General features: G+C 36.6%; 1 long non-coding RNA gene across 1 annotated transcript; it reads right to left on the bottom strand.

Moving 5' to 3' along the window:
• Positions 1-1,009: 1,009 nt before the first annotated feature.
• LOC139123490 (uncharacterized) lies at positions 1,010-10,652 on the bottom strand. The gene is made up of 3 exons (XR_011549697.1): positions 10,201-10,652; positions 6,251-6,358; positions 1,010-1,974 (listed from the first exon to the last, which is right to left on the bottom strand). It is a non-coding gene; the product is annotated as an uncharacterized lncRNA (long non-coding RNA).
• Between the last annotated feature and the right edge of the window lie 818 nt (positions 10,653-11,470).

The following is an 11,470-nucleotide window of genomic DNA, read 5'->3' as shown; positions in this document are numbered from 1 at the left end:
CCTTGATAACTCTAATATCAATTAATGCAGTCACTTTTAATATGCCTGAGCCTAACAGGGAGAAATATGGTTCATCAGAACAATTTGATATCTTACCATTATCATCCCTATTGACCTGTATACAAAATTTTGAAGCAATCTGTTGACCTGTTTCAGAGAAATTATTTTAAACAAAAACAGGAAAATAACCCAAATCAACAAGCAACTAAAATCAGCTCAATTAAACCCATATGACAATTTTAAATTATAATAGAATTCATTGTTTCACGGCCTGATCTGTGAAAATAAAACACAGTGAATCATGTGTCCCAAACAGCAAAATAGTGAAATTAAATCCTGGTGAAAATTAATGCTCTTTACAGTATGCTGTAAATTTAGGCATACGTTAAAAGATATACATGTGTAGTATTCCTAAGTTTTGTACAGTAAGTTGTGTCAATTGAGATGTGTCAGCTAATGACTGTGTAATTCACCAAATTACAAGATCAACTATGTGTACCTTTAAATATAGGAATAAAAAATCATTTCAAGAGTTTCTTGATTGAATATGAAGCACTCAAGCTATCTACACAGCAAGAAAAGGCAGACACATGCCTGTAACAGAGGATAATCATTACCTGTAACAGGCCCAGAGAAATAACCTTTTTTGCAAGACCAGTAAAAACCTGTCAAATTTTAGGGTTGTGTAAATTCTGATTCATGGTGGTACAGGATTGTAAATTCTGACTGTATCAAGACCTATAATTGCAGCACTGAACCACCGGTGTGCGTACAGTGGTGTGTCAGCTACAGGGCCTGAAAATTTGGATGGATTTCAGGGTGTAAATTTGTTGTAAAAATTGGCAAATTTGATGATTGAAGCAGAAAGAAATGTTATTGTTTGAAACACTGAAAAATTTCAGACCCTGTTAGAGATCAGTGTTCACAGCACTGTGTACAGGTGCTGTAATTGGTAGAAATACAGCCATGTGTTTACAGTACTTGATACAGACATGTGCATCAGCCCTGATAGAACTCCTTCTGTATTTGCTGACACAGACCTGTAACACAGTTTGTATCAGGGCCTGTGCAGGAACTGTCTCAGGGGTGAATTTTTTTGTAGTGTATGTTTAATTAACTCTTACTTATCACATACATGTATGTGCACTGTTAAATTGTAGCTTTTGTTCAGTTCATCAAAATCTAAAAAAGTAGGAAAAATTGCTCTGAAAAACACAATATTGCATATCTCAGGACAAACTGATTACTGCTTCAATTATATTATCCTAAGAGACCTGCATTTAAAATTTCAAAGCAATCTGACAAGCAATTTCAGAGAAATTTTTGGACAAGAAATAGAAAAATACCATCAGTAACACGGTGTGGCTCACATTTGTTTCAGCATGTTTAAACACTGTAACTGCACCTTGATAAATTCTTGAGGGCACAAATCCAGATACGTCAAAGTGACAAATTTCAGCAGTACTTCAAAGATGTACTTGTGAAGTATTTGTAAGTTATGCCTTGGTTATACTAAACTTTCTTGGTGTAACTGACCTGTGCCAGCTAATGACTTTATATTTCACTGAACTTACAACACCAGCTCTGTGTACTACTTTTCAAGTAAAGCAATTAAAATTGAGAACAAATCAGTTGTTGACCAACAGAGGGATGATGGATAATTACTCAGAAAAGCTATGCATCACTGTTCTGTCTCACACAATTGTCACTGAACTGTTTTTATCAGGTGGTCTCTCACTGGCTCTGCCATACTTCCTCTGCAGTATGTAGTGTCTTGAATTAGAGTCATTAAGCATTCGCTGATTGAGTGTGTCTATCCTATCAAAACGTTTAGTTTGTCAGATCGCCAAGAAGGCCTGGAGGCAATTATCCTTCCATCTGGTGGGACCTCCTCATCAGACATCAGGTCTGCAGTTACATCATTCCAGAAACCTTCTCATCTGCATTGATCACTGCACTTCTCCTCTTTAAAATCTGTAGGTAGAAATGATAAATGATGGTTATTTAAAATAATGCAAAGAGTGAGATAAATGATGGCATAATACTTACAGTCACTGCCATAACTAACAATATGGTACATTGATATTTTAAGATCAACTCTGGTATCATGACTTATTACTGATTTGAACATATTATGTTGCCTTCCATTCCACCTATGCTTAGGAACATAGGGAAATTCATGTATCATTTTAACATTGGCATCCTTGTCCAAAGACCTTTGAGCACATCAGAATGGAACTGTCAATTTACATAACCCTCAACTAAAGTAAGTCTTGCTTTGTTAAATTTTTTTGAACCCTTAGTACATTTGTACAATTATTGTGACAAAATTGTTGACTCTGTATATCTAATAGTGCTAACTATGCAAAGACCCCAACCCATACTACAAATATCCCATGATTCATTCTGATTTGTACCAACAGAGATTCCCTAGTCAAGCCAGGCATAGCTCACATGTGTAGAGAAAACTGTAGACTACTAAAAATAAAAATTTTGAAAAAATGCTTTGAAGGAGACTCATTGTCAATAACCATTTCAAATGATTTTTCGATTTTTCAATATCATGCATTATTTAGAGTACATATAACACAATGGGAACTAATTTGGGATAATTGGATGAAGTAATGTCGATTTCATCTACAAATGTAACCTCATCTACTTTTCTTTTTATGTTATGCACTTGTTTTTATGAGTATTTGGTAATATTGCAACATTCAACTATAGGGCACCTAACATATTTGAGAAATTTGAAAAATATGAAAATCCAATTATCCCAAATTAGTTCCAATCGTGTTATATACATTTTATATAATTTTCAAGAAATTATATAGACAGCCATACAGAAAAGTTTTAAGTATAATAGAGATACTTGAAGCATGGACTGGCTGTTGTTGAATACTGTTCAATAACTGTCAGTTCAGCCACTAAGTAAATACTAGTTCAAAACTATATCCTTGTTCCCAGCGGGTGCAACACTGAAGCTGTTTTGACTATGCAAAATGTTTTTATGAAAAAATGTATATTAAGTTACATTTTGTGAAATAAGGCAAGAGTTTTCTTGCACACAGTTGGTTGTTCCAAAAACAGTTTCGTATAATGTTAATAAAAGATAAAACTATGGTTTTTTAGCACATCGTGTAATCTGGAACATGTTATCAGAGCATAAGCTTGTTTCATCTTTCAATATTAAATTTGCAACAAACTCTTGGACATGAGTTTGTCTTGTGATATTGTTTCAAAGTTGTGTTCCCTGGCAAGGTTCATAAAATACACTTCATGGATTCCTTCAACAATATTTGGCCAGTTAAAAGCTGTTAAAAGTGTTAAAAGCTCATCCTGAGTTTGACTATGCTATTATTGTATGTTATGTTATGTACATTTGTGTTTTGAACTCAATCTAAGAGCCCCTTTAGTTGTTTCAACACTACAGATAAAGTATGGCATAAAACTTCGCCTCAGATCGCCTCTGTATCGTTTCGACATTGCTGTCGCCTCAGTTTGTTTATTTTCTATATCGTTTCATTACCGCCTCTGTATCAGCCTTGCATTGCTTCCGCATCGTATCAGCCTAAACATCGCCACTGCATCGTATCAAGTCAATTTCATGGTCCCAATTGGCCACGGCATATATTCACTCAAAAATGCCACAGCAAAGTTGCCGCCTTCGGAAATTTCGCCGCCTGGCATTGCCCATGTTTTTGAGAGTAAAGGTATACAAAATGAAAGATCAAATACATGTGTCCAACCCCATATGTCCAACATTATCCATTCATGAAATGTTGCTTCAACACACAAAAATGGGAACAAAGTTGAAACATATTGTGATTATAATGCGCTTCTTTTACGAATTGCTTTTATTTGATATGAAGTTTGTATACCGTTTTATTTGCGAACATTTTTGTAACAAGATAGCACTCTACCAGGGACAGACATTAACGGTTGCAAGTGAAAGTCGCGTTTGGACAACTGCAACTGAAACACCAGTACGGGTTGCCGATGAGACAAGTGTCAAAAAGTGACGTGGGACAACTTTTCCACTGACTAGAAACCCAGAAATGTGTGGTACTGTGTGCGGATTACCATTTTAAATGACTGAAATTAGTATTTTTAAGCTTAAATACATGTACGTCCTTGAAAGCGCACAAGAAAAACTGGCCGTACAAAGTAAGGACAATTGCTAAAATAATAACTGCAGTGTATCATATACTAGGTTAACACATATAGTGATGCCGCCATGAATTCTCCTAACGCTTTACACAGTGACCTTTAAACCCGATTGACGTGAATAAATTATGATGTAGAGGAAGTCCGTGACCTTTAGTCACAACACATTGATAACACTCTGATAGCGGGAACTTCCAAGTGTTTCAATAATTGCTACGCAATTCATACTATAGAGTTACACTCCGCAACCAATTATCCATCACAAATAAAATTAATTTTAGGCAAACTATCGCACCATGCGCATACGGTATAAATCTGGGTTGGCCTACATATGTCACGCCGCGCCAATCACTCTAAATCACGTACCCACATCGTCCAAGACGTTCAAATTCATGATTATTAACCGATCATTTACCTTCAACTAGATAAAATCTTGTCTATATTCTCAATTTTCGATGACTTTTGACGAAATGACATCGACTTTTCATGCCCGATATCTTATATCCGATGTCTTTGAGTTCCGTGAATGAGGCGATGCGCTAGTGAAACGATACGGAATCGATACCAAACAACCGAGTGAGCGATGTTGGATTTGGGGTTGGGCGATGCGGAAACGATACGGAAACGATAATGAGGCTAAAAAAGCGAAGCTTTGGGCGATACTTTATCTGTATGTTTCTCCAAAATAATTTGCAGGGTTTACACATTTCATTGTGATCTCAAAATTTGACATTGAATAAGCTGCATAACTATCGATTACATCTGTATCTTCAAGGGTTGGTTAACAAGCGACCTAGCGGCCGATATAGCTCCGCTGTGTTTATGTAGAGAATAACTATTTTTGACACATGTTGGTGAAGAAGGTGGAAATCTTTGATAGCTCATTTCAATGGCCAGAAAAAAGAGGCTAAAATATCTGCAAAAATATACAATTGAAGATTTCATCATAATTTGAATTTTTACATCGGATCATTCCAAAGAACACGTCCACTAAAGCTATCTGACGAGTAGTTTTTAGAGAATAAAATTTTCTGACCAAAAATGGCAATGATTGTCCCCTAAAATAAAAATTGCAGATTTCACCATAATTTTAGTATATCACATATTACAATAATCCCTTGGAACCTGTATACCAAATATCTAAGCTATCCACTTGCAGTTTTTGAGAAACAAATTTTTTTAACAGAAATAGCAAAAATTGCCCCAAAATATACAAATTGCAGATTTCATCATAATGTCAAAATATCAAATTTAGTTATTCTGTAGGAACCTGCATATCGAATTTCAAAGCTATCAGACCAGTACTTTTTGAGAAATACATTTTTCGACCAAAAATGGCAAAAATTACCCATAAATAACAAAATTGCAGATTTCATCATAATTTCAATAAATACCATTAAGTTCATCGGTAGGAACCTGTATAACAAATTGCAAAGCTAAGTTACCCTAAGTAAACTGCACATCAAATTTCAAAGCAATCCGACGATCGGTTTCAGAGAAGATGACTTTTTTACCAAAAACAGGAAAAATTGCCCCAAAAATACAATTATGGAAATTTCACCACAATTTGAACAACCTTGACTGGGGTTACCTCCAGGAACCTCTATACCAAGTTTCAAATTAATCTGACTTGAAGTTTCAGAGAAGAAGATTTCTTGACCAAAAACAGGAAAAATTGCCCCAAAAATACAATTATGCAAATTTCACCACAATTTGAACAAACTTGAGTGAGGTCACTCCTATGAACCTCCATACCAAATTTCAAAGAAATCTGACTTGCGGTTTCAGAGAAGAAGACCATTGTTGACGGACGGACGACGACAGACAATCAGTCTATCGGATAAGCTCCGCATCTCTGACAGCGGAGCTAAAAGGCAGATTTTGTCGCTTAAAGCTGTTAGGTGCTCTGCAAATGTATAACCAAATATCAAAGCTGAACTAAGTAAAATTGATTTTACTTGTGTCATGATGGTTCTACCATGTACATGTACTATAATTCACCAACACTGGTGCTTTGGTTACCTTGTCCTTCAAAGTTCACTGGTTTAGACTAAAAAATTATCAGTGCAGACTTTGTAGTACATACCTCTCTTATTCTCCTGTTGTTGGCATGCCTTTTTGTGTAACTCTGTCTTTCCTTGAGACACTACCCTTTCCCTACTTTTTCAGTGCCTAATAAACATCTCCAAGGGGCCTGCAACTTGCAAGGATATAAATAAAAGAGTTAAAATTCTTACTGTGAAAAATCAAAATATCTGAAACACAGATGATGAATCATCATATTTCATGTGACAATAATGACAATAATAATCATATTAATCTGAATATCAATTGATATTCACATTTGAATCAGACAATAGCATTCCCATGGCCTACAAAGGCTTGACATCATCGGATTCCCACTGCACTAAGCATGGATGAAAGATTGACTCTTTTTACATCCATGGTTATACAATAATACAAAATGTTCATGTTGAAAATAAGACCATATTTCATTTGATACAGAAATTGCATTAATTTAGAAAGTTAGAAATCATTAATGAAGTGATGCAAAATAAAATGACATACCATGTTTAGGTAAGATCAGAATTATTCTCATGTTTACTTTAAGGCAGATGAGTTGCAACTTTTGACATTATTTTTATGATTTTTATTTAGATTAAAATCAGTTCATAGCAAATTTCTACAACTCAGAGATGTTTACTCTAGTATAATTATCCACAGAGTTGGACTGCATGAGGAGATTCTTGTAAGACAAATAATAAATGGGTGCCGCACCCAAATATGGCTGCCTACATGCAACTACATGATAAACAGCGTAAATGGTGGATGTACACATTTAAATCTTTACAAATACAACATGGTGCAACCCACTGAAAGGAAGGGAAAGGGATTCACTCCACTTAGAGGAAAAATTCTTGTTTTCACCTATTAATTATGGCAAGATTTTGAAAATTGCGGGAAATTTAAAATTAACAAAGATGTGCTCAATTTCTTGTCTATTCTGCCACAACCAAATGCTGTTGAGGCACAGTTAATGACTATATATCGTTCAATTTGTAGATTGCAATGAATATCTGAAGAAATTGAAGGTACTTTGAGGTTGGACAAATTTCACAGTGTTGCAGCTCACGGCCTTTTAAAGCCCCAATAGCAGTATCTTTAAGCATTATTTTATGCGCTAACCTTTTCCTGCCAAGTCCATATTTCACCATCAGGTCAAGATGGTTAAAATTAATGAAACACAACATATTCCATATGGTGTATTTTAACATAATATTGTACATTTGAAGGCTGTAGAAAACATAAATATTGTAAGCTTGATTTTTTGGACTAAAGATGCTATAACAGGCCAAGCCAAGCAGGTGAAAAAACGCCATGTTTGGGCTCAATACCGCGTTTTACTGACTTGGCTGATTGGGAAGTAATAGTCTTAATACTGTCTGGCAGGAAAAGGGTTAACTTTCAAGTTGAAATAAGTTTGTGAGAGTGTATAAGGTGGTGTGTAAGAAGCTGGGTAGAAAGGACTGATGTAGTGTAGAGCTGTGTGCATGTGACATGGCTAATGAATGTAAACAAGACAAAATAGACTGTGCATAATGGCGATAGGCTAGTTGCGACTTGGATTTTTAATGCCAGTAGTTGATGCACCCCTGTTTTAGACAAAGGTGATGGGGCATGCCCTCAAATTGAAGCGTCTGCAATGTCTACCACCCATACAAAGGTTGAACACTACAAGGCAAGCATCCATGTAGGGCCAGCTATGATCGTTTTGAACAGCAATATTTTAGGTCGGACATATCTGATTTTCCAGAGAAACAGCGCTATGTAAAACCCTTAGGTCAGAACCAATGATCATTAATTTCCAAATACATACAAGTTAACAGTATGTTTAAGAGTTGATATATACTTTATTTAAAGCTCCATAAGCTGTATCTTTTGGCTATTTTTTCAGAACTTTTGTTTTGTGGTTTTCCTACACTTTCTGCATTGAATCCCTAATTCGTAATTTAATGCCAAGTATTTAGCATGTCAACACAACCTAAATGAGTATAATCTACGAAATTACGGTATTGTTGAAAATTGCATTCAAGCCTGGACTAGAATTCATTTGTAACAATAAACAATGATCACTACACACATACAAGCTGTGTTGACAAAAAGAATACTTGAAATTTCAGCATGACAAACTTTTTAGGATCAGACACAGTAGTTGATATACAGAAGAAGAAAACTGAAAAACTTGCAACAAGTTACAGCTTATGTCCCTTTAAATCCCACGTTGACAGAATATAGTAATTTCCACAGAAGATTCAAGGGTTTTACATGTGTGTTGATGTCCCCCAAATTTCTAAAATGGTCCCCTTGGGACAGGAGTAGGGGTTTACAGTGACCCCCTGTTTTGACATCCCAGATTGAACACTGACAGAGGTGAATGTTTTCACCTGTGACGTTGCATGTTCTGTTCCTTAGGAATATTACCAAAATCAAAATGACTGTTAAAATTTGAATTTACTCATCATATGTTTCACAAATGTATGGTTTCCTACCGCAGTAAAAGCCAACATCCTTCAGAGCTGAAGTAAGTTTGTGAAAATACAGTAATTTTGGTGTATGTGCAATTTTGCACAAGGTAAAGATTGTGCTGTGATTAAATATTTGCCCAAACATGCAAACACTGAGGATACTGTGCATACCTGCACTGAAAGTGCACAGAGTAGTCTAATGTATAATGCAGAGCGCTGAATGTTTTCAACTTAGACATTGTATGTTCTATGTCCTTAGTAATATTACCTATTTTTGAAAATGGGGAATTGCGAGGTGTAAGTCTTCCTAAAAGTTTATTTTCTAGAATCGATTTTCATTCTAACATTACTCAAACCTAGCGGCCGATATAGCTCCGCTGTGTAACTAAGGGATACTGTCGCATACAGTTGTCTAGCATCATTCCTTGCAAGCTCTATTTTGGAGGCCAAAAGAGTACGCGACAGCTTTGAAAAGAAATGAATTTTATGTATAAAAATGTGAAAGAACCTTGAGGCTCCCACCTCAATATCAAAATGTTTATGTTACAAAATATTTTGGTCTCGACAAGTTTATCCAGCAAAATCGCTGTAGTGAATATCGCCATGCATTCTGGTCATTTTGGATAAAATTAGCATATTTTTAATGCAAATTCACGTACTTGTCACATTTAAGGTGTCAGAGATTCAGAGATTTTTTGTAATTGATATATTTACCAGCAACGCGGCTCGGAGCAAACAGGAGCTGTTTCCAGACCGGTGGGTGGAGGGACGGTGATTCACTTCACATTGTATCTATGAGGAAACCATTAAATCTTATTTTTCAATACAGAACTAGCCACATCTGTGTATTTATAGATGCTTGATTATTGATATTAATGTACTTAAATTAGACTGAGCTGGTTACTAGTGAATCATGAATGTTGGTGCACGAAATTTGGTTTTTCGAATAGTACGGGATGGTGAGAATAGCGTTTGAAAGCAGATGTGAACAACAAATATGCTATTGGACTTTCACCCAAGTGATTACATGTTTCTAAAGGTTTAGGGTATTCTTTGAAAGTTCAAAGGTCAAATAAGAAATTTTACGTCAGTTATTAATAAAACATCAAATAAGACTGTGACACAAAGGACAAATGAAAGTTGGGGGCAATCTTTTTCTTGAAAACACTTTTGAAGGGTGATTATTCTATATTTTCGAAACACCAACACCAGAACCCTAACACCACCCCCCCCCCGTAATTTCTGTACAGTCCCTCGCCACGAAAAGGTTACATGTTCAAATTGACAATTTGAAGTTGCCTGGGAATTAGATGTTCATTGTTTATTGAAATTTTATCAGCAATATCGATGATTTAAACAACACAAACGTTAGACATTTTTGCAAGATAAAGACATTGCTGAACACGTTTATACGAGAAGGAGTAGACGTATGTACGAAAAGACACTTGGGCTGGTTACATATGGCGGTTAAGAATAAATAAGACAAAGAGGACAAGTTAACTATACATACCTGTACCTGGTATACTGTACACGACCTCCGTCCAGCTGATGCAGGACTCAGCAGCGATCGAGGGGTCGACCTTTCGCTTGTGCGAAAAGAGTTGCCCTCTTCCGTCCAAATTGCTAAAATGGGTTGTCGAGTTTCGTCCCGATTGAACGGAGAATAAACTTGCTGCTTGTCGAACCGTTGAGCTTTGGTAAGTAGCTCTAAACGTAACTAAGTTCATGACATCGACACGATTGGACTCTCCAGTTGTACTAGATTAAAACGTACAGCGTAGTCGTCGAGATGGTCCAGGATTTCAAGGTAGACTGTAGACATTCCTAAACACGGGCGGGACATGTCAGTAAACGCTAAAAGATGAACGACTGGAGATTTTGATCATTGTTGGCGGTACGTGTACGCGACGCCACGCCAACACCACACTGGGTCTTCTGATTGACCTTTGACCAATATGGCTTACGGCTCCTTAGGTTTTCAAATATTCACGAAACGAACTGCGAAGAATTTGATGATAACTATCATTTTTTACTCAATCTTGAAGAAAATGTTATTTTTTCGCTCTCGTTAGACAATAATATTGCTAACTTAGCCCCATCTTTGTCTTACACCAGATAAATGTACAAACTCAAGGGCAGCAGGCTAGAGGGTCAAGTTTTGCCGTGCTATCAGACTGCGGCTTGTATTGTATTTACGCAATATTATCCTCATGAATATTCTGTGTTACGCACACAGACGTGCCAAACCCGTGCACAGAACAGGAACATCGAAAAAAGCTGTTCCGAGGCGATTTTTGAGGGCAGAGGAAATTTTAATTTTGCTCAGGCAGGGAACATGTTTTTAAGTGGCAGGGGAGCAAATTTTAGTGTTTGTTTTGTAGGGCAGGGCAGATATCGGTTGATTGTCCTGGGGACAGAGCTTGGCGAAAAACGAGGAGAGAGAAAGCTACTTTTAAAACGGGGACAGGGGAAGTTGAGTCATGGTGTTTCTGGGGATTGGGACACAGGGCTAGTACTTATAACTTTTCATGTCTGCAGGGGAAAAGGAATGACAACATTTTGAGGGAATTTTTTTCCAGGGCAGGGGAAATTGGCAAGTTTTTTTTCGCCACAGGGCAGCTTCAAAAATTCACAGTAGGGAGGGGAAACGGGCAAAAATAAGTGGGGAGTGGGTTTGAGTGCGGCAGGGTAGGTCGAAAAAGTTTTAGTGGGAGGGCAAATTATGAATTAATTACCCTCTCGACTGAAAATTAGTCAGTTCACACTATATACCTTATCAT

Source organism: Ptychodera flava, chromosome 2 (assembly GCF_041260155.1).
Source record: "Ptychodera flava strain L36383 chromosome 2, AS_Pfla_20210202, whole genome shotgun sequence".
NCBI lineage: Eukaryota > Metazoa > Hemichordata > Enteropneusta > Ptychoderidae > Ptychodera > Ptychodera flava.
This window is presented reverse-complemented; position numbering and strand designations above follow the sequence as displayed.